Raw genomic sequence first — 24,670 nt, forward strand, 5'->3', positions numbered from 1 at the left:
AGTTTTAATAGCACTTTGGTCCCGGCTCCTTTTGAAGACATCACCAGTTACCCATTAAAAACACAGCAGATTTATTAGCATACATTAAAGATCATATGAGAAAGACTCACAGAGTGGACAGAGGTAGAAACAGACAAAGGAGGCAGGGAAAACAAACAGAGGAACAGGGCAGCCATCTTCCCCAGCCCCTACCGTCCACTGAAAGCCAGTCTAGAAGTGTGATGACCTTGTGAAAGAAGACTGTAACGTGTCTGTGTAGCCAATATTAGGGCTACAACAATTAATACATTTATTGATTAGTTGTCAACTATTAAATTGATCTATTTTGGTAATTGATGTGTCACTTTTTACGAAAAATGGCCCAAACATTCTCTGATTGCAGCTTCTTAAACCTGAATACTTTCAACTTTAGTAAACTAAATATCTTTAGCCTGTGGACAAAACAAGGCATTTGAGGACAAAATTCTTTCACAATTTCTGGAAATGCTGTCGTCGATAAAAATAATAAATTCTAAATAAAATAATTGCTGGATTAAATTACTATCAAAATAACCTAGTTGCAGCCCTAGTGAAGACCATGCCTCATCAGCAAGCTGTCAGCTCACATGTACAGCGTAACTAGAGTGATTAAATATGGCTGTCTTTGAGCAGCAGCCATCGATGATAGACTGGCAACATTGCTTGACAGACTGTCAGGGAGCTCTCTCTCTCTGTGTGTGTGTGTGTGTGTGTGTGTGTACGAACATTCTGTTCAACAGGAGGACAGATTCCTTCATCCGCTCATTCTAAATGGTTCTACACATGGGATGATGGCGCTGCTTCTTTTGCACCGACATTCCTAAGAAGTGTTTTGCTGTACTGTGCTTAGCTTACCCATACACTTTTACTAATGCTACTCTGCTTCTACACTGCCACTGACCTAGACCACCTACCGTACAATCATCCGACAGCCAACCTCTGGAGTGTGTTTTCTTCTGTTAACAACACACACACACACACACACACATTGGCCGGGTTTCCCAGGTTTCTTAAGAAGCTCTTAAGTGCTAAGAACTTCTTAGGAGCGTTCTTAGAACGTTCTTAGAGTGCTCCTAAGAAGTTCTTAGCACTTAAGAGCTTCTTAACGAATCTGGGATACCCAGCCATTAAGTGTACAACAGCCCTGGCCCAGGATGTCTTTACCAGGCATAACTGAAACCAGGCTCAGGTGAAGGTGCAGGCCTTGTCCTCCCATGGCGTCCTTAAGCTTCACTTCATCTCCATCCTTTACTCTGGACCACCTGAGAACACACAGTAGGCAGCACAAAAGGGTTAGTGTTTCTTCCATACCATACTACATGTCATTGGGGAGCGCCTATTCTAAAATGCAGCATTCCCTTTCAGTGAAGACATTTTTCACACATTTCTGTGTCAAGGGTGTTAATTTCTTTCCATGTGTGATCCTGTGCATGGGTTTGTGTGTGTGTGTGTGTGTGGGGGGGGGGGGGGGGGGGGTGGACCTACTGTAGTGTCACAAAGCTTTAAAATGTGCATGAGGTAAGAAAAAAATATACAAACACCTTGCTGTACGAATGGACTGACTGATTCATTGCCGAAGACACTATTAATATATCTCTCTGTAGCATTCCAAATACCCCAGACATCACCATCATAGATATAAATAGTAAGAATGTGACTATTTTTGAACACTGCGATGTTTGGATGTTTCGATTGATTGCATATGAAAAATCAGCCACTTATTAACAGTATCAGAAACCTGAGTTTTCATTGCAAGCTAATCGTTCTTGTGTTTGGGAGTTTTTGGGCATATGAAAAAGCCTTTTTTACATGGGTTGAAACTGTGTAGAATATGGACAAGCCAAATGCATACAGACTAGCACAGTACTGCTCCATGTCTGCCATAATAGGTAGTATATCCATTTGGAGACAACAATACCATGTCTGCCCACAATCACTAGCGCAGAAAGGATGAATAACACAAATTGTTCTGCGTTTGATCAGACCTGTCTAAACCTGCAACATACATCTATCAATGTTTGGATCTGCTATTCACCCCCTGTGTGTGTGTGTGTGTGTGTGTGTGTGTGTGTGTGTGTGTGTGTGTGTGAGAGAGAGAGAGAGAATGTGTGTGTGCTCTAAGTGTGGCCTCTTCAGTGGAGGAGACTCTTGGCCCTGTCCTCTCATCTCCACTCATGCATCAGGCAGGGCAGTAAGAGCAAGAGGGAGAGAGGGGGAGATACGTGGAGAGAGAGAGAGAGAGACGGATAGAGAGAACAGAAAATAAAGGGAGGGAGCAAGGGAGTGAAAGAGATTGAGAGCAAACAAGAGAGAAGGTAACGGCGGGTATAGAATTAGACAAATACAAATCTGGGAAATAGCGATCTACGCTAGATTTAACACAACAACATTAACAGCATACTGGCCAGTGGCCACACAGAGAGACAGAGGGAGATGCAGACAACATCCACTCATTTATTCACCAGCTCATCTGTGGAGCACTCCCACTGGAGACAAAAGTGCTCTCTCTCAGAATGAACACACCTAGTATCGCCATATCCCTCTCAGCTTCGCCGGTTCCTAGCGTGCTCCATCAGCTTATTTACCAGCTAGCCTGATTTATTAAAGTTAAAAAATAAACACATAACACAACACTTCCTCCATACTCCAGCCTATTCAAATCCCACTGCAGGATATATTATACTCTCTCCACAAATTTGCTCATTTAAGGGTTATTAATATGGCTCACACGTTACCATAACTGGTGAACACATTCGTGTCTTAGTACACACTGCTATTCTGCCTGGGAATACATTATAACATGCAATAAATGTATAATGAGGTATTAAAATATAAACAATGTGCAAACACAAAATTGTAAAATATATTTAAAAATGCATGGTAACATTTTACTATATACACTTTTTCATACTGCTTACTCAAACTCAAACTCTTTCTGTCTTGTCTATAAAGGAGAAAGGGGGAAAGAGATATCCACAGAGATGAAGTGAGAGAGAGAGAGAGAGAGAGAGAGAGAGAGGGGGGGGGGACTGAAAGAAAGAGGGAAGGACAGAGACAGTTCCATTGAAAAGAGAGACAATGACGGAGAGCGGCAGCAATGTGCTGACGGGTCTCGCCAGTGAATTAATTGATGCGCCACCAAATTCCAGCAGCTCTCTATATGATGTACACACGGGCGCTCAAAGCCAGACATCTGTCTTCACTGTCTCACACTGTGCTCAGATCAGCGCAGCTACCAAAAAGGATGAGGAGAGATGAATCAAACACAACACACACAATTCTTACTGTTTCTCTCTCTCTCACACACACACACACACACACACACACACACACACAGAGATACATACACACACACACACACACACACACAGATACTCACAAACCTCTATCCTTTCTTCAAACACATACACACACATTCACTCACACACACACACACACACACACACACACACACACACAGAGAGAGAGAGAGAGAGGAGCACAAAACAACCAGAGGCATTAAAAGTAACTTAAATATCAGCACACAAACTATGATGACGCATAATCTGCATCCTGCATGCAGAGGTTACTTATATTGTTTGGTCTCCCTTTGTGTCCTCTTACACACACACACACACACACACACTCTCTCTCTCACACACACACAAACACATAGACACACACACTCACACACACCATTGTGCTTTGCAGGTCATTGCTCCTCATGAATGGCCTCTGACGGGCTGGCTGACAGCGAGATGAACGAAGGATGATGTCATGCTAGCAGGACAAGCCTACCGAGGACATATCCCAGAATTCCCTGCAGCTGTGCCCTGAATAGGCCATTCTATAGCCCAGGACTATTATCTACTCAAAAAACACTACAGCTTTTACAGCATTTTATAGTAGGCCTATACATGTAATATGTCAAATAGATATTACACTTTATTTTAGCACTGGTTAGCATTAGTGCAGAGTTCACTTTTTCAAAAACACTTTACCAGGCTGTGTGTGAACTAAATTATGAGCAGTTTTGCTTTGCCCTGATATAAAATAAATCACCACTTAGGTAATACAGGGCTACTCACAGAAGCTACCTTCATTTTTTTTTCAAATTCCAAAATGGCTGTCTGCATCAGATTAGCCTTCATAGGCTTTTACAATCTGTTTATGAGGAACAGTTGACAGTCGTCTGCTCCGTCGGTATCCTGTCTCACACCTATAGGCTGCAGAGCAAATGTGCAATAATCTCACAATACTGTCTGCGGGTGTCATTTTGCATAGTCAGTTCTGCCAGTGGCCCTTTTATATATGTTTATTACTATATATTTTTTTAGTTTGACAAGCTTTTACAATTTAATTTTACAATTTAATGTAAACCACCATGCTAACATGCTAAACATATATTTTAACAGCCCACTCTTGACCATTACACACACTCACATTTTGGCTCCATTTTAATGATGGTACCCCAAAACCTGTCCATGGCTTCATTAAACGTTTCTGTATGAGCCTGTCTGAGGCCGTAATGAATAGCTGGTCATATCACCTGCCACTTTGAGGACAGAGAATAACTGTATCACTGAAACCACTGTGGCCCCCCTACAGTTTGTGTATCAAGAGGCGCAAATAACCCTGTTAGAGTAGGGCTGTTGGGGGGGGGGGGCAGATCAGAGGCACGTAATTGGACATTATAATTGTAAATCCAAATTAATCTCACCCCTTTGGCATGGATGGTGTGTCGTGAACCCCCCACCCCCCTCCCCCAACAAGGCCTGAGATGAGAAGTAGACGAATGGGCTTGGGTTGAGAAGAGGAGGAGGGAGAGAAAGCGAGAGAGAGTGGTAAAGAGAAGGAAAGGGGCAAGGAACGATAATGGAGACGCAGAGAGAGAGAGTGAGAGAGAGAGAGACAGAAAGGGTGTTTGTCCATAGTGAGAGATAGATAAAGAGAAAGAGTGAAGGGAGAGAGACAGAGAGAGAGAGAGAGAGAGAGAGAGAGAGAGAGAGGGACAGAGAGAGGGAAGGGAAGACAGAGAGAGGGTTTTCTCCATGGCAACGGGAGTGCTGGGGAGGCATTCCTTAATCCCAGCCCTGCGCGGCTATGGACTCCCGGGGGGAGCAGGCCCCCCCCACCCCCCCACCCCAAAGGGCTCAATATTGCCATTGTGTTGAGGGGCAGATCATAGCGATCAGCACTGAATGGAAGGCCACGCTGAGGGCTGGAGAGTCTTGACATTACACAAGGGGCACAGCCCAGAGGGCCAGCACGCTCAATGGGGGGACGCAAATCACACAACACACACACACACACACGCACACACACACACCTCATACACACCAGCTCACATAACACACATGGACTCACCCACACAATTTCCCACAAACATGCATACAGTTGCAGGTTCACACAAACAGTCTCTCTCACACACACACACACACACACACACACACACACACGCACACACGAATGCTCGCACACTCACACTCACAAAAAAGTACACCCACACAGTCATATATGCACACAGTCACAGAATTGTAATTACATACAATGGCCTACTTGTGTCACATGTATCATTCATATATTAATTCGTCAGCCGAGGTCCTTCTAATCAGTGTTTCCAGAGGGCTCAGGCTTCCCTTGTTAATGCTTTACTGAAGCTAAACGCTGGGCTAATGGTCACACTTGTCTTTTCAAATTAGCTCTCCCTGACTATGCCTCAGAGCATCATCAGGACAATACTGGCCCAGGCCATCGTTAATGCTAGAGAGTGCATTTGTGTGTGCGTGTGTGTGTGTGTGTGTGTGTGTGTGTGAGAGAGAGGGTCTGAATGTGTGTGTGTGTGTGTGTGCGTGTGTGTGTGTGTGTGTGTGTGTGTGAGAGAGAGAGAGGGTCTGAATGTGTGTGTGTGTGTGTGTGTGTGTGAGAGAGAGAGAGAGAGAGAGAGAGAGGGTCTGAATGTGTGTGTGTGTGTGTGTGTGTGTGTGTGTGTGTGCATGTGGTGGCAGGGCTGTATGGGATTTCTTAATCTCAAGCTACATTCAGAGCCTGAGAGGGAGAAAAATCCATAGCCACTGAAGGATGAACTTTCACTGTGCGTACTGTGGCGCAATATATTATTTTGTTTAGGGGATGACTTTGAACCCAATAAAAAAGGAGCTGGAGACTGCAAAGCCTCCCTGAGCAGTGATACTCATTACTTAAAGCAGGGCTCCACTGACACATAATGCATCACAGAGAATAATGAATAACCTGGCTGGCCCCACTTTTCACTCTGGCCATGAGTGACTGTGCGCGTGTGTGTATGTGTGTGTGCGTGTGTGTCTTGTTTATGTCCGTCAGTGTGTGTATTGCGTGTATGTTAACGTGCGAAAGTGTGAGTGAGCAAGTGGTGTGCTTGCGTTGGGTGGTGTGTGTTGGGGACAAAGTGTGAATGCACTGAACGTTACACAGTGTACCTGATGTACTGCTGTGCCATATCTTGCCATGTGGTAAGAGCATGATGTAGCAGTCCATTCACCTACACAGGACCATCTTTCTGCGTGTGTGTTTTTGTGTGTGTGTGTGTGTGAATGCTTGATTTTTGGGGGGGAGGGGGGGGGGGGGTAGGTAAGGGAGAGTTATCTGAGGTAGAGTGCGTAACCATGGGAAACAGGGAGGAACATTCCGTGGTATTCTGTCTTGTGTCTGGCCTGCGGGGAGAGAACGCAGACAGATTCGAGCTGACGCTCTCTCAACTCTAATAAAGCTCGGCAACGTGAGACCCAGCGGATACACAGCAGAGCCCACCCACACCCCCTCTAAAAAAAACACACACACACACACACACATACACACACACACACACACACAAACACACACGCACGCAAGTACAGCCTCCGCCCAACCAAACAGAAGCTATAAACTAAAGACTGATGGCTACCCCCTTCATCCTCTTACCTATACTCAACACATCAACTTCCCTTTAATGAATCCATTTCTATTTCCATCAGTGTCCCATTTCACTTCATCGTACTTTGAACAACAAAAGTAGCGGCAGGTTTAGAATTATTACTGTGAAAGAACACATCATCAAACACATATGTGAAGACTTATAATAGCATAAGCACACTCAGGACTATCTGAGGAGATCTATAAAAACGCTGAACAACAAACCGGTTCTATAACAGCCTAAGTACTTTCACACAGGGCATTTCTGAGAACTAGAGAGACCACGCTGTCTTCTCCAGTCGCCAGTAATGTAGTAGGTTTCATTTTAAATGGCTAATTTTTGGTGAGTCTGAGGGTGAAAAAATCTCTCTGGGGTGACCGTATATCCTGTGAGGCTGTCAGAGAGTGATGTAACGACGTCTGCCGTGGTTCCCAGCCCCAAAAGAAGGGTGGCGGTGTCCCTTTCCTGTGCTCTCATGAGGGCTACCGCTGTTCATTCTTCAGGGTTGCGATCGCATGCCTGCAGCCTGGGTGGTCTGTTAATGGATGGGCCTAAGCATGTGTATGTGTGTGTGTGTGCGTGTGTGTGTCAAATATACTTCTCTAATAGCTTTCAGGCTCTCTGGGGCCTGTTTTTGAGGGCATCACTTCAAAATGCCTCAGCGGTCACCATCTTGTGTGGGTTGTGTGTGTGTGTGTGTGTGTGTGAGAGAGAGTGTGTGTGCGTGTGTGTGTGTGTGTGTGTGTACGTGTGTGTGTGTGCGGGGATTCCAGGAACTGTGGCACACCTCAGGGAAAGAGAGCACTCTGCTGCTCAAAAAAGAGGAGAAGAAGAGAGGGAGAGAAAGAGAGAGAGAAGGAGAAGGAGGGAGAGAAAGCGACCAAGCGACCCAGAAATACCGCTCACTTTAACAGCTCTCGCAAGCACGGCCATTCATCCAGCCAAATTATATGCTGTTGTCATTTGGGGAAGGGTCATCTAATCAGTGGTGCATGAAGACGAAAGAGAGGAGAGTGAAGAGGAGGAGGAGGAGGAAGAGAGTGAGGAAGAGGAGGAGGAGGAGAAGGAGGAGGCCAGGCCATGGACACAAAAGTGATGGTTCACTACACTATTCTGTTCTGGAGTCCTGACTGATGTGGTCAAGCTCGTGGCAAAATACCACAAAAGATAGAGAGCCCTCCTCTAATTAATGTATGTATAGTGTACACATTGTATATGTATATATACACTTTCCCATCATATTACTGCAGGCATACCTAATTATAACTGTGGCAACAGTGCAACGCAAGCTCCTACAGAAGTAGAAGTACAAAAAAAATTCTGCTATAAACTATGACTCAGCAGTAATCGCCATCTCTCTCTTTCTCTCTCTCTCTCTCTCTCTCTCTCCCTCTCTTCCTCAGCGGGCACTTTCTCTCCAGGTGACCGATGGGAGAGAGAGCCAGAGTCCAGGGCGGGTCCTTCTTATCCACACACGCACTCTGGCCAAGCACAGATGCATACTGCCACAGCCACTAGACAGTCAGACTGACCAGCAGACAAGCAAGTTGACGGACAGACACAGAGTCCTCTGCGATAAGAGCAATATCTGACCAAGGGCTCCTGCTGCTGCTGTTGCTGCTGCTGTGGCTGCTGATGATGATGATAGTGTCCAGCTTCATAAAAAGCAGTGCCTCAGATACAGCCGGCCCAGAGAGGAGACAGACGCTCAGAGTCGGAGTCAGAGTCCATCTTTGATGGAGATCATTCAGCAAGGGCAAGCGCGCGCTTCAGGATTTGAGGACACGTGGGCGAAAGCTTAACTCCAGCTGGTTACTTCCTTCCATTAAATGTGTGAAACAACGGCATGGGTTCTGCAAAGCACTTCTCTAAGGGTCTGGAAGTTCACTTTTGGTCACTCAAGTTGGCTGAGGTTGAAAGTGATAGTGTGTGCGTGTGTGCGTGTGTGTGTGTGTGTGCGTGTGTATCATTTCCTCCTGTCGATCTTTCTGGGCATTTTATCTGTAACTGTGTGTTTCTCTCTCCTTCTGCCTTCGTCTGGTTCAGTGCAGTTTCAGTTTCTGTTACCAGTGAGGCACTCCATTTCCTGAGACCGTTGGGGTTGGGGACCTCCGTGGTCCTTTCGCATGAAGTCAGTCTAACTGGCTTTTCTCTAAATCACTTTGATGGCCAGATAACCAGCTGGCTGCTCTGCACGTTCACAGAGGGCTCTGGGAACAGCGGGAGAATTATATTCTTCTCAAAGTGCTTTGAGCACTAGTAACCAAAGCAGGTAAACCAGAAATTAACCGAGCAACCCATTTACTCAGTACAGCACATTTACCACCAACAGAAAATAATAAATTTTTGTTTGGCTTAGAAAATGGGAACTTCTCTGAAACGCTGACACATTTTCTGGGACTACAATTTTGAGAACTGAACAATTGAACACAAAAAATGAATGAATTGAATTGGTAAAGGACATCCCTAGAGACGAGTGATATATCGTCTCATCTCAACTACCACTACTGTAAGTGAGTTTGAAGACACCAGGTAGCATTTTTGATTTTGTTCATTTTGATTTTGTTTATTCATGATCTGTTCCATAACCATATTTGTCCAGTGTGTTCAGCATGAACCATTGCCAGGCTAAAACAAGTACTGTCACTCTGCGTCCAAGCTGAACAAGAGTAGGACTAGACTAAAAAAAAACCCTGATCTGGATAAGGAGAAATGGCAATATATAAGATTTGATATAAATAGTTGTGCTCAATTAAAAATAAAAGAAATGGTCACAACACTGCAAAAAAGGCACATGGTGTACTTTGTGATATGAAAAGTTCTTACGATATATCAGAATGATCACAATATGCAATATGCCCCATTTGCTCATGCATATTTCCTCACTTGATAACACAGTAAAATATAATGTCAAATGTAAAGTTGCTGACTGCAATTCTTTCACTTGGAACAAATGGAATGCTGATATCGTACATTTGAGCAGTTATATATCAAACACGGACCAATTACAAGCAGTCTGAGTGGGGTCCTGCCATGATATCTTCATTCATGGAGTGCCTCTTGTCTGATCAGCAATGAATAAACATTACGATTCAATTTTGATTTAAAATCTAATTAAAACTTTAGTCACTCAAAGGCCGTGACCTTGCATGTCATCGGGAGTTATAAGAGCACTGAAAACATTGCATGCATACTCCTGTCATGCCATATGTCACGTTAGGCCCAGTGAACTTATGAGAGGTGAAGTCGCTAACAGGCCTAATCTGATAGTGGCTGTTGGTGACCAAACAGCGGGGAGAGGGCTTAACTCAATCACCCCCTAATAAACTCAGCCGTGTCGCATGAACGCATCCACAAGCGCTCACCTAGACCCTGCCAGGCGAGAACACAACACAGGACGACCATGGATTACTGACTGAGTTGAAGTTTGAGGTTTCTTTTGTCTGTCTCTTTCCCTCTCTCTCTCTCTCTCGTTCTCATTCAGCATTCAGTGTTTGCAATATTTAGGATCTGCAATTCCAGGCACCGGGTGCATCTGAAATCTATTTATCTATTTATCCGGCAGGGTCTATTATGAGGCTAATTGAATCAGCATTCTGAAACCCTCATGCTGCCCTACAGTCCAACACTGTGGGAAGTCTTCAGGGAGAGGCTCAAATGTGAGACACAGAGAAAGCGAGAGAGAGAGAGAATAAAAGAGAGAAAGAGAGATATTGGGGCAACAGCTTTCTCCAATCCTCTTCTCTCTTGACTTGGGATTAACCCAGTGCACTTCCATAAAGCATACAATCCAATACCCTGCTAAAATATGCAATCATCTCTCCACCCATTCACCCTCCACCACTCCAACCGTGTAAAACTCCGGGGCCTCCTCCTCCACCACCACCATCGCCTCGGGGGCTTTCGCTGCTATTTTAGACCTCTTTCATCTACACAGAGGTGTAAAAAGAAGCTTTACTCATCCCTCTCGAATCAGCTCGCACACACACACACACACACACACACACACACACATATACGCAGATACGCACACAGCCTCGAAGTGTCACCGTTCAGCAGCTACAATGCCTGGGTGATGCGAAATGCGAAAGAAAAAGGTGAAATAATGAAAGACTTGACAAAGTCCTCCCAATGAAGGCTTAGAGAACAGAGGCGACTCACAAAGTTAAGCAGTGGAGAGAGAGAGAGAGACAAAAATAAAGAGAAGGAAAGAAAGACAGAAAGAAAGAAAGAAAGAAAGAAAGAAAGAAAGAAAGTTGAAGCTATTGACCTACTTTGGATTACAGGTAGCAAGGTTGTCCTTTAAAACCCCTTAACTCTATGGAATGTTGTGACACATTAGTGTGTGTGCAACTGTGCATTGTTCCAGGTTCCCTAAGGAGATATACAAGATGGGGGTATGTGTGTGTGTGTGTATGTAAGGGGGAATAGTGGTGTATTCAGAGGTGACTCCTTACATTGGCCATACACTCTGTAAATCCACCCCACCTGTGTTGTCCCCTTTCACACAAATACAAAAAAAGAAGCGGACTTTGCTGCCCAACTCTTAGTGGTGTGAAGCCCAATTTATGACTGAAACCAAAAGAGTGACCACCTCTGTCCGCCTCTGCTTGAGATGAACAAGTGGTGAAAAGAGACAGAGAGAGAGAGAGAGAGAGAGAGAGAGAGAGATAGAGAGAGATAGAGACAGAGATAGAGACAGAGACTCACACTCCTCTTCACACTGTGCAGTGAAGGGCAGCGTCAAGATCCCTCTCCCTTTTCACCGGCGACCAGAGGCTCTTCAGCGCCGGGGAATAGCACTGTCAAGTGAAACGGGAGAGAACAATCCCAACGCACCGACAATTACTGCACAGGTACTGCCATTCAAAGCCCACCTCAGGCCAGGCAAGGAAGTGGAGGCCTTTATGACATCATAAAAGCAAAGGGGGCAGGAAGAGAGGCACCCCCCGCCCCAGAGGCCTCCTCTCGCCACACAGCCCTGCTCCGCCCACCCCCTTAAGAGCAGGTTGTTTCTAGTGCTGACCATAAAAACAGGATTCCTGCTGTTTATCCAGCCCTAAGGCTAGCAAGTGGGAGCGCCGAGGCTGAGCGGAGCAGGACTGAACCCAAGGACCGTCTGAGAGCCCGTCTGGGAACAGAACCTCGGCGCTTTGAACTGAGGAGGGGGTGGAGGGGGGGAAACGCCTGTTTTTTAAGTATTATGTTTTTTGTGTGTGTGTGTGTTTTTTTTCTTTATTTCTTTCTCCTCTTCCTTCATCTTGTACTTCACCTCTGTGCCTAACTTTCCCTTCATCAGAACGGTTGCTTGAATTACACCCTGTAGTCCTATAAATGTGCAGCTGTACAAAGAGCGTCTGGCACTTTGAGGGTCTGGGGAATATGAGGAGAGAAAAGCAAAACGAGAAGGGGAAACAAATGCATCCACAGAACTGTCTTTAAAGCACTCCACCCAGCACTTTGAAGAGTGGAGGCCTGAGAGGTCCAGTAAAAAAAAGCAAAAAGGTAAAAAGCCAGATTATCCTTTTTTTTAATAAGTTGGATCAGCCATCCAGCTCAGCCAGGAAGCGTCCAGCCACGGGCAGGTGTGGGGGTGAGGCCGGGCCAGACACCTGCTCAGCCCCTGGCCAGGGCTCCTACCGTCGGGCTGGTCCAGGAGGAAACTCCCCTGCTGGTACTGGGCACGGCCGGCGGCCCGACTCCAGCCACTGAGGATCAGCTGACTGGTTTACAAGGGCCCAGAGTCTACTACTTCCTTCAATTTAAAAGACTGTGGAGTGTGTGTGTGTGTGTGTGTTTGTGTTAGTGGAAACAAAATAACTGTTATGAAGGCAAAACAGCATGAGTGCACTTACCTTGAGGTACCATGAGCCATATATATGTACATACACACACACACACACAAACATATATATGTATGTGTGTATATGCCTCATAGTACCTCATAAACTTCACACTCTTCACATTGTGCTGTATTCTCTCTCTCTATATAAACCGCTCACAAAAAGTAAGGAAACTTGACTTTGGCCCATTATATCTCCCCTTTAGTAATACCAACCAGTAAAGTGTTTCATATCATTTTTATCGTTGATTTGTCACCTTTACAATGAGGTATAGCTTGTAAGCATAGGGCAATCATGGAATGAGCAACACAAGCAAACGTGTAAGTAGTGCCAACGAAAAATGTGCCAAAATGACCTGTTATGCTGTTGGAATTCACCTTTGTTACTTCAAGCATTGATGATTGCACTCTCCCACAGAAATGAGGAAAACAAAACATGTTAGGCATACATTTGTTCATTTTATTCTCAGTGTCAGGGTCCTCAGTAGCGTGTAGAGGATCCATATGCAGCCACAACAGCTTGGCACCTTCTTCTCATGCAGGTCACCAACCTGGCTACATTCTGCTGTGGGGTGACATCTCCCTAACTGGAAAGACAGACCTTGTTATCATTGAAGGCTATCATCATGCAGTTAGATACCGGGATGAGATTCTGGAGCCAGTGGCAATTCCATATCTCCAGAATATGGGACCAATTGCCATCCTCCAGGATGACAACGCTCGCCCCCATACAGCTGGGATCATCAGAGAGTACCTCCAGAATTTGGGAGTGGAGAGGATCGAATGGCCTGCCGTGAACACTTGTGGGATCAGCTTGGGCGTGCTGTACGTGCCAGAGTCACCAACAAAACCAGGTTGGCTGACTTACAACAGATCCTTATCGAGGAATGGAATGGCATCCCACAGCAGAATGTAGCCAGGTTGGTGACCAGCATGAGAAGAAGGTGCCAAGCTGTTGTGGCTGCATATGGATCCTCTACATGCTACTGAGGACCCTGACACTGAGTATAAAATGAACAAATGTATGCCTAACATGTTTTGTTTTCCTCATTTCTGTGGGAGAGTGCAATCGTCAGTGCTTGAAGTAACAAAGGTGAATTCCAACAGCATAACGGGCCATTTTGGCACATTTTTCGTTGGCACTACTTACACGTTTGCTTGTGTTGCTCATTCCATGATTGCCCTATGCTTACAAGCTATACCTCATTGTAAAGGTGACAAATCAACGTTAAAAATGATATGAAACACTTTACTGGTTGGTATTACTAAAGGGGAGATATAATGGGCCAAAGTCAAGTTTCCTTACTTTTTGTGAGCAGTTTATATGTGTATATATATATACACACACACACACACAACACACACAATCACAGTCTCTCTCTCACTTTCTCTCTCTCTCTCTCACACACACACACACACAGAGTAAAAAAGAGGGTAAAAAGAGTCAGTAAAACGAGAAAGACAGAGCGCGGCTGTTGGGCTATTTGTTCAGCGCGTCCTGTGAAGAGGGTAGCCCCATTGTGGGAGCGAGTGGCTGTACAAGACTGACCCCTTTCATGCTGCTCCTCCCCTGTGCAGGTTCCCTTTTGTCCGGGAATCACCCGACATGCAGGGACATTCAAAGCCCCCAGAGTTACTGCTGGCATGACAGGAGCCAACAAGCAGTATAAGTAGGGAGGAGAGGAGAAGAGATGAATGAATGAATGGATGAATGGATGAATGAAGGAGTGGAGGAAGGAATGAACAAACAAATGAATGGCTGTTCTTGTGTAGTGCTTTGTAGGGCAGTCTTGCGGAGGTGCTTCACAAATAGGCGTTCATCTCTCCAGCGTGAGCAGGAGAAAGAGAGGGAGAAGAGGAGATGGAGTGGAGAGCAGAGGAGAGGACAGAAGGAGATAGAGAAGAGAGAGAGCACAATACTGTTCCAAGCAGAAGGGAGGGGAGAGGAGAGGAGAGGAGAGAGAGAGAGAGAAGAGAAAGAGAGAGAAGTGAGGAAAATAGCAGAGGAGAGAACAGAGAAAAATCAAGAGAGAGAGAGAGAGGAGCAAGTGTGACGAAGAGGACAGGAGTGGGCATAAGAAGCGACTCTGAAGCCCCAGAGCAGGAAGCTCCTGTAGCTGAAGAGGCTACAGCTTGCAAAATAAAAGCCCCCCATTAAGCGCTTACTGAATCTGGAACAAAAAAGATGAGCTATAGAGGAGGGAAATGGAGGGATACGAGAGGAAACGGAAGAGATGGAGGAGAGCACAGAAGATGAGAAAGAGGGTGGAGCATTTCAAGAATGGAAGGGAATGAGAATGGAGGTTTAAAAACACACAAACACTCACACACACACAAACACACACACATATACATACACACACACACACACACACACTTTAGTCTCTCAATTTCAGAAATAAAATAAAGGCTTAAGGGAAAATGGACCAATACACCACAAAACCATTTAGCTCACATTACCAAAAAAAAATGGAACCTGCTTCATTTCAGCCAAGCACAAGAAATGAACCCTATTGTACTCACTGAAAAGGATTCCATCTCACAGCAATGTGGCCAATGGATATTCAGTTTTATTAGAGCTACTGTGAGTCCCACCCGTCAAAGTGAATTATGTCTGGATGGAGGACTTGATTTCCTGAGTCAGGGGTGGGGGGAGAAAATTGCTGCACCAAGTCAGCACACCTGTCCATCTCTCCCTTCCTACTTTGCTAACTAACAGTAGTCAATCTCTCTTCTCTTTCCACGCTAGCTAACAGTCGCCAATCACTATCCTCTCTCTGCTAACTAACTGTAGGCCATCCCTTGATTCTCTCCATGCCAGCTAACTATCATTTATGTCTCGCCTTCCTCTACAGACTAACTAACACTGGTCTATCGCTCTCCCTGATCCACGCTAACAGTAGGCTAGCCCATCTCTCGCCTCCCTAAGTGCTAATTAATAGTAGTCCATTATCCTCTCATTATGCTAACTAACAGTAGTCTGTCTCTCTGCCCCTTCTTTTGCTGTCTCATAGTAGTCTGTCAGTCTTCAATCTCCACATAAAGAGCACATTAAGTGAAGAGGGAAAGAGTCTGTGAGAGACCACTGAAGCCTTCAAAGTGTCAGCGATATGTAAACAGCGACTAAAGTCCCCAACGGCGTGTTTATGAGCGCTTCAGTTGCGCGCAGGTGCACAGAGACTCAGACAGAGAGAGAGAGAGGAGAGGAGAGGAAGAAAGACGGGGTTGTCTATGACTCACCGACACTCTTGCTCTAGACCACTTTTCACCCCCCTGAAGTGTTAGGGAGTTTCTGACGCTTGCGGATGACTGCAACCGACAGCCTTGAAGCTTCACCTTTCTCTGTCAGCTTCTCCATCAATGCCACACCAAGTACCTGCAGAGAAGCAGAGAGAGAGAGAGAGATAGAGAAAGAGAGATAGGAACGAGTGAGCTACAAAAGATGACTGATGAGTCATTTAACACATACATGCATGCATACACACACACACACACACACACACACACACACACACACACACACACACACACACACACGCACATACACACTGTCCTTTAAGGACTGGTCTACGATCTGTCATTGCCACATTAGTTCTTTCTGCGCCGTGGCCTAAAATGACACACTTCAGGCCCTTTTCTCTTTTCAATTCATCCACTGCTGTGCCCGAAATGACAGAAAAATCACAAGTCCATGAAAATGATAAGAGGCCATTAAATAAATCAGACGACCGACCCCCCCCCCCCCCCCACTCCCTTCTCTACGCTCCATGTGCACTTCTCCACTCGGCTCCAAAGCAGAGGCCGGGTCATAAAGATGGTCAAACCACAGCTACGCCTCTCCTTGCTATGCTCGGCCGTATACTCCACTATGCCAGAGCACTCACCACCACGCTCAATCACTCACCGAGTTAACCAGGCCGAAACAAGAAAAAAAATGAAATAGGGGGGTGAAATGATATCTGTAAGGATTTTGCAGAAATAGATGCAAAGAAAACATTATCTCATTACCCTTCCAACGAGGCCATTCCAGTACAAACATGGCATACATCTCAGCACCAGAAATATCCCGCAAGGATAAAGCTTAAACAATCAATAAATTAAGGAATATCAAAACCATGTGGACAGGAAAACCTCCAGCCCCTGCACCCCCTTACCCAAAACCAAGAGGATTTAAAATAACACACCACACATGGTCTCTTTCTCAGACACATCTTAAATTGTTACTCTTGCTCCGACATAATTACATGCAGATCTGATGGAGCTATTTTTCTGGCAGGGGAACCGCGTCCTTTCAAGCCAAGAATATACCAGAGGCGTACACACAGAGTACAGCACAGCACAGTACTATCCTCCATGTCTGATACTATGGTTTCAATAGGCAGAGAGAGAGAGAGAGAGAGAGAGAGGGAGAGAGAAATAGAGGAAGAGAGGGAGGAGGGCTGGGAGAAAAGGAGGGGGAGATGAGGGTGGCTAACAGCCTTAACTTCTCTTTTGACGTTGGTGAAGTTTCATGCCAGCTCAGCAGAGCGGGTCTTCACACAGGGAGGGTGTGTGTGTGTGTGTGTGTGTGTGTGTGTGTGTGTTGGGGGGGGGGGGGGGGTGACATCAGTCTGAAACTCCTCCCCCAAGCTCACTCAAGCAGCCAATGACACGCCAGCCAGAACATAACATGGTTTCAGCTTGATTACAGTGACCTCCCTTACACAATAAAGAGAGAGAGAGAAAGGGAGAGAGAGAGAGAGAGACTACCAACCCAGCTTAAACATAAAAAAACAATATACAACTGCAAATGAGAAGGAAAGATAGACAGACCTCCAGGCACCAGGACTAAAACAATTGGGCTGCAAGGAAGGGGGGGGCTCAAATCAGTCAGCGCACAGCAACAGCAAGCTGCAGATCATATTCTGCCCTTAAGCCTGGCATCACATCTAAATAAGAAAATAAGGGATACTTATTTCTTCCCGGATTTAAAATTGTGACCAATTATCATCATTTACAACTTTGTAATAGTAGAAGCTTATCATCCATCAGATGGCTTTTTGTGTCTAAAAGCAAAAACGCTCTAAGCACAAATCTCTCCCGTCTTTTGCCAGCATCACTTATCAATAATAACTTGACCGCTACTTAATGGATGGACCTCCAGCCCACTCTCTGAGTATGGATTACTCAAGCAGATATTTCATAACGCTCTTAAGCAGGGCCCCCTTCCACGTCTTCTTCCGCTGTCCTGACTTCAACTCGTCTTGTGAGGGCAGAAGAATTAAGAATCGGAGGACCAGGAGCAGCAGACCCGCACAGCTCTGACCCCCCGACGCCGCCGCCGCGCGCCGAGACCACAGGATGTGGGAGTGTGACTGGGATGGACTTGGCACTCCACGCAGCCACTGCCGAGGCCTTAATCTCTCCTTTACAAAAGCGGGAAGCACAGCGAGTGACATAACCCAGCCAAATGTCACGTTCGGACTCAACTCTGTTCCTAGTGTACCCCTCTCCTTTCTACTGCTACCATCTCTCCTCTCAGTCTCTCTTTCCTTCTGCCTCCTCTACCTCGTTGTCTCCTCTTTTCTCCTCCAACCTCCTCTCCTCTCTTCTTTTCTCTTTGTCTCCCCATCTCTCCCCTCCTCTCCACCCACCTCATCAAGCCCATTCTCTCCCCTTTTCTCATCACCCCTCCCCTCCCCTCCCTTCCCCTCCTCTCCTCTCCACCTTTCTCCTCGTCTCCACTCTAGCAACAGGAAGTGAGGACTCCAGTTTATTTTTGAATCGGTCAGAAAGAATGTGTGCCATTTCCTGGTGCTCCTACTTGCATATGAACTTTAGGAGGGGAATGGCGGAGACTCTGGGAGGGGAGATCTTCTGCGGCGGCCTGACTTAACCGGGCTCGTGCTGTTGTCACAGTGCTATATGTTTTCAACAGCCATGATCCTCACACAACCCTCCTGCAAACAGTAGCGTGCAGACAACGCCAACAAAACCCACTTTGTACTCAGGGGAATGGTTCATTGTTCGCTTTTGTTGAATAACACAGCTTTTTTTTCCCTTCAGAGGTTTTCAGACATTTCCTCTGCAGAGGTAGAAGATCTAGCAAATATCCATTCGCAACTGGGTCGAAGTCGAGTCACTCTCACCCAAAAGAGTTCACTCAGTTTCACTCAATATTCCAGGAATTAATTAGAGGAACAAAGCTGAAAAAAGAAACTCATTTGGTTCAATTTCAGAAAAAGTCCAGAAATGCTGAGTTGCATGTTTTAACTCCATGGCTTAGTTTAACTTTGCTCCCTTTGAGGGAAAGGGAAGAAGATCAAAGGACATTTTCAGCTCTTTGAGAGACTCCTACTCACCAGGCCTGATAGTTTAATTACTGAGGGGAGTCTGGTGACACTAGTGAAAGGTCAGCCGTGGCGATTACAAATGCTTTCTCACGTAACGAGAGAGAGAGACAGGCGAAGGTACACAAACCACACAAGACACCTTTACAGCACACCTGGCGCCCCTCAAGGCTCAGGGTGTGTACAAGAAGATCTGGGTGTGGGGGGGGGGGGGGCAACGGGGTCAGACAGACAGAGGTCAAGCCCTCAGTTTAAATCTGTTTGAGTTGGACAAGCGCAAAAGGCCCCAGGCACCGAGCAGCAACTAAAACCAAGCAACTAAATACCACTATGCTGTACATCTGCTCTAGAATTAGAACAGAATTTAATTCTGACTCTAGAATTCTTAATGGCAATGCTATCTACTTTGGTGAGCCCAAAAGTGGAGAAGTAAAAGAACAGGGATGTTGTTGACGGTTGAAAAATAAATAAATATCTTGAAAGTAGAACATTGCAAACAGTTGCGAACACACCAAGGGGCTTATACCCATTCTTTGCTATTGTAACTCTGGGAAATTTGCTGTTGCCCATAAAACCGCTGATCAAAAACATACTGTAGCAGCCATTCCTTATCATTCAACTCATTTCAGAAGACAATTCAGGTGCAACTCCAACTGAACATCTAGCAAATTTCCACTCTTAAAAGAAGATGGGCTCAGCTTTCCCTTTCATTTGTACCACCCACACCCTCCCTTGGCATAAAATCAGCCCATTAATACAAATGAGACCATTCAATTTCCTCGCAGATAGGGGGTAAAAGGGATGGGACGCCTCATTGAGCCCACAACATCTACCCTCATGTTGGGATTCCCGTAATCTCTTGCTTAACACTGAAAGTGCGATGGCACACTTACAGTGACACTTTGCAACTTGTTTGGAACCGAAAGCATAGTGATGGGGAACTTGGGCTTTCCCTGTAAGAACACACTGTTCTCCTGAGAGTTTGGTCAGTCTGTGGTTTCATATTGAAGACAGTGACGGTGCATGACACCCTTCACTATTAACACTTCCTTTGCGTACCTCAAACAAATACAATTCAGACCCAAGTTTCTTATTTTCCCTTCATTTTGAAAAAGAGAGCAAATTGACATTAACAATTAACAATTTTTTAAATCCCTGTGTGCTGTCGTGTCCGATTATAGCAAGGCTAGGCACGTGCCACCTCCCATAATGCCAAACCAGTCCTTTAAAAGTATCACAAGTGCTCAATAAGATCAGAAAGAAAAGGGCAGCCCCTCCAGCAACATTTTGCAGAACAACCGATAAACATTGAGACAGACAATACAAACAGTTTTTCATTAAACTTGTATGGCAAATAACATTTTGCAGGGGCTGTCGATAAGCGATGTTGTGCGTCGATAATCACCCAAGGGCCCTGTCCAGTATCTGCTGATGTGAACAGCACAGTCCTGAGAGGATTAACAGGATCACCAGCAGGTCCCTTCAATCAATATAGTTCACCTCGCTCAACCTTCTAATGACAAGAATGCAGTCCAACCCCGTTCCCAAACAATCACACCAATCAGATTCAAAAACCTTAATGGAACCCTTAAATTCAACCACACAGGTAATTACTGGGGCTAATACACACAACCGAATGAAAAAAAGGACCTTAGGCGGAAACAGAGAGGGATAACAATTTCGAGAGCGCTCCACAACATAAACAGAGCCCATCCATATAAGTAAACAGCCTGGTGACATTTAGAGGGATTCTTTAGCCTTTTTGCATTTGCAGAGCTCACACACAGATCCATCCCCCAACAACCCCCCCTCCCATCCCAAACACGCAAAGTTCCGGAAACTAAGACATTACATCGGCACAAAGCATCTTTATATCCAGATGGCAAAATGAATTTATGCAGATTGCCTCATTAACCTCAAGGCATTCAACTTCCTGGCGTGCTGATAGTTGCAGCAGTGTTGTACTTTTCTTCTCTCCCTCCTCGACTCTGAATCACGCACTTCCACCAACATTAGCTACACAAAGCAATATCCCTAAAACCTTAGGAGGCTGTCACGTCTCCCTGGCCAAGAATAGACTGCTTCTTCCCATCCAGCAGCGGTAGGCTTGAGTGTAATTCAAAGATGTCTGCCTACCCCTTCCCCACATCTTCCCTCAGGTCTATCTCGTTGTTTTTTATTCCCCCCCCCCCACCCTAGTTTCGCAGCAGTCATTATTGTCATATATTTTTCTCCACCATAGGGGGTCCAGCTTTGACTACATAGCAACCCCACCCCTCCTCCCGACACAGTAGTATTTCACAGTCTTCAATACATTGCATTGATTCCTCCCAGTCAATATGACGCAATTTACCATCACCTCTTTTTGGACGATCCATACGGTCAGATTATAGTGGGACCAAACCGGAACGTATAGCGGGAACATTGCCTATACATGGAGTGACTCACTAGTATGGGCACTGATAGCTGTTCTCCAGGAATGTCAATGGCCAATGATCATTTCTAGCCATTACACCATGGCAGTGTTTTAGCATAGTGTAAAACTATCAGATAGGTCAGGGTTGACATCGGTGAGGGAGACCATGTCGCTGTCCTTGCACTCTCAAGCCCTTTATGGAATCTCTTGACATACATCTCCTTTACAAGCATCATGGTTATGTACACCATCAGGCATAACAGATGTAGCAATCAGCAGGCCAATTAAGATCTCATTTGAATAATTACAACGGCAAAATAGAATATTACCACAAGAAGTTCGAAAGTCACGGAAATGTTAATGTTGAGTGGATAAAGATTCAAGTAGACTGGTTTACTGTAGGACCTCCTCAAATACAAGATATTAAAACAGACTCCTTTTTTTCCGCTTTTTTCTACTAGGAACAGCAAACTAGTGATACCAGAATATGTCCTACTATTGTGACAGTCCGCACCAGTTTACACTCTCTACAATGAAAAGTTAAAAATGTCAAATGTAAAATTAAAAACCTGGTGCTCATCTGTGATGTTGAGCTTTGGACAGAGCTCGGAGAGGGTGCTCCACATTTCAATTTCACAATATCTATGTTTAACTCCCTCCATTAATATGTTTTCATTTGAAGCTGTCAATGGCCAATTATTGAAATGATGTTAGTTGTCTGGTTAAATATAATACGGTTCATTACTTGAAAGGGCGTCATGTAAGCTATAATTGTAATAAAATTGCATGCCATCCTATTCAGAATATAGGCTCATAATAGCGGACCTATTCATGCAGGTGGATGTGAAATACTACAGCCAGTATTTGAACCCACACATAAATGCACCTGTTTTACGATGTTAGTAAAAAATATTTCTTCGCTGTCTGCGTTTGTAGTTTAGTGTGTGGCGGACAACATTGACGAGCTTAAAAACAGCGTGTGCTACATCGCTCTACGACTGTCGAATGGTCGGGGAATGGCGAAAACAAGGGAGGGGGCATAGGCCATGCTCCAGACATCCCCGGTGCCGTGGATCATTCTGTCTAGTCTTCAGGTGTCTCTGCTCGCCGTGGGCGGCGGATAGTTGGGGGAGGTGTAGCCTCCAGCGGAGGCGAAAGACAAAGAGGGAGAACACTATCCGGTACAGGAATAATTTAAAGTGTAGGTTAGCCTATGTGATGTTTTTTTCCCTTTAGAATCGCGCAAAGCACTAATGTCTCCCATGTCCTTATATAGAGTAGACTACCAGACTACATAAAAATGACAAAACGTAGGCTATTTCACTAACCAACCACAATAAGAAACATCTGGATTCGAGGCACACCAGACATCCTTTCTACATATGATGAGATGTCAGTCGTCTACACAGTCTACACTATTTAATTTAACTCAGGGCCTAAATAACACGCAGAACAAATAAACAACACATATTAGAAAAACATTTTCTCAGTCAATAATCTAAAACAATTTTCTGCATGCGATATTAAATTATTACTAATCCATTACACAAACTTAACAAGCATAAAAATGTATCTATTGAAATTGTGGTTTAGTTAATTTATGATGCAAGACTAAAATAAGGCGTAAGCGTAATGTTTTAGCGGTAGATAGCCAAAATAACAACTGTCACAAGAATTTACTCTTTCACCCAAACACAACTCTTGCTTCATTGAATAGCACCGGAACTTCAATCGCACGTCTCCATCTAAGACTAACTGAACAGGATTCAAACGTACAAATGTAATTTCAGTACATGCCCCCGCAAGTGCTCCAGTCCCTTGTAGCGGTAACAATGTTAACTGGGCCGTGGAGACCAGGTGGACAGTTACGCGCCCTTGTCAGAGAGGTCAGTGAGTTTACCGCACTTTTTCATTTATGGGAGTCGGCGCTACCATGCAGTCTGAACACCGGCAGCCAGTCACTGCAGTGAAATGCGACGATAGACTGTTAAAAAATCCGTACATCAATTAAATTGCTCTAGGGTGAGTCAAAACATGGAAAGTTTTAATTGTTTGATTAAACATTAATTTGCAGAGATCACGCGAACCATAAGATCGTGCATCTGGAAGATGGAGACAGGAATAATACAAAAAACGACTGGAATAAATAGTGTACACTAAAAATTAGACTAACTATTTTATTCAGTCAGTTTTGCGCAGATAGTTGACGCGAGCAGCCACCCGGCCGCGACATGAATTCGCGCAGGCTATTCAGTCTGCGACATGCACACAACCTTTATCACATTGTTATGTGTACCCTTTAAAATGTATGCTCCAATTTAAAACATACTTACGACCACATTTCGTCGCTGGGGTAAGGGTTGATGTTAGCTACAAGATGGACAATCCAGTAACATCAGTGGACATAACAACTGCAGCCTCGGCCCCGGCTGATTCTTCAAACTCTACGATAGTCTACTTAATGACATCCCACTTGCTCCGCAGTAGTTTTACTCGCTCTCCAGCGATTAAAGTATATTCTGCCGACGGTGAGAGACAGGGAGGACGGACCAGCATCACATGGCCCGCAAGCGCCACGCGCATTGGCTGTAAATGCATTGGTAGCTCACCAGTTGGTCGTTGTGATTGGCGTAGAACGAAGCCAGTTGGTGCAGCGTTCCTGCTCGCGGCAAAAGCCGAATAGGCACTTGTGTAAAAATTCGTGAAGGAAAAAAGGGTGCGGTGATGTATGTGTGTGTGTATGTATGCGTGCGTGTGCGAGCGTTTCAGACTAGGTTAGAGTAAACTGGACAATCCGTCCACTTCACACACAGACAAAAAAAGGGATTATTAAAACCTTATTACCGTACAACTCAGTCACAGCTATCCTTGACAAAACATTTCTGTACATCTAAATATAATAGTTATGTTGATATGTGCTATATAATAGGTGTTCATGGTGTTATTTGTTAATAGGGATTAAAAGCATAGGCCTGTGGCAGCGATTCAGCATACAGCACTTGTGCATGTATAGTTTACTTTAATGCTTTTTATGAGAGCAACATGGCACAGTGACAGATTGGTGAATAATTCAGATACAAATCCTGAAATAGCAGGTGTAACACCCCACGCCAACCCCACCCCACCCCAGCCCCCACCCAGGCCTGACCCGGCCC

General features: G+C 45.1%; 1 long non-coding RNA gene across 1 annotated transcript; it reads right to left on the reverse strand.

Moving 5' to 3' along the window:
- Positions 1-1,164: 1,164 nt before the first annotated feature.
- Positions 1,165-23,954, reverse strand: LOC134101504 (uncharacterized). Its single transcript, XR_009941390.1, has 3 exons — positions 23,849-23,954; positions 16,011-16,146; positions 1,165-1,280 (listed from the first exon to the last, which is right to left on the reverse strand). It is a non-coding gene; the product is annotated as an uncharacterized LOC134101504 (long non-coding RNA).
- Between the last annotated feature and the right edge of the window lie 716 nt (positions 23,955-24,670).

Source organism: Sardina pilchardus, chromosome 2 (genome assembly GCF_963854185.1).
Source record: "Sardina pilchardus chromosome 2, fSarPil1.1, whole genome shotgun sequence".
Classification (NCBI taxonomy): Eukaryota; Metazoa; Chordata; class Actinopteri; order Clupeiformes; family Clupeidae; genus Sardina; species Sardina pilchardus.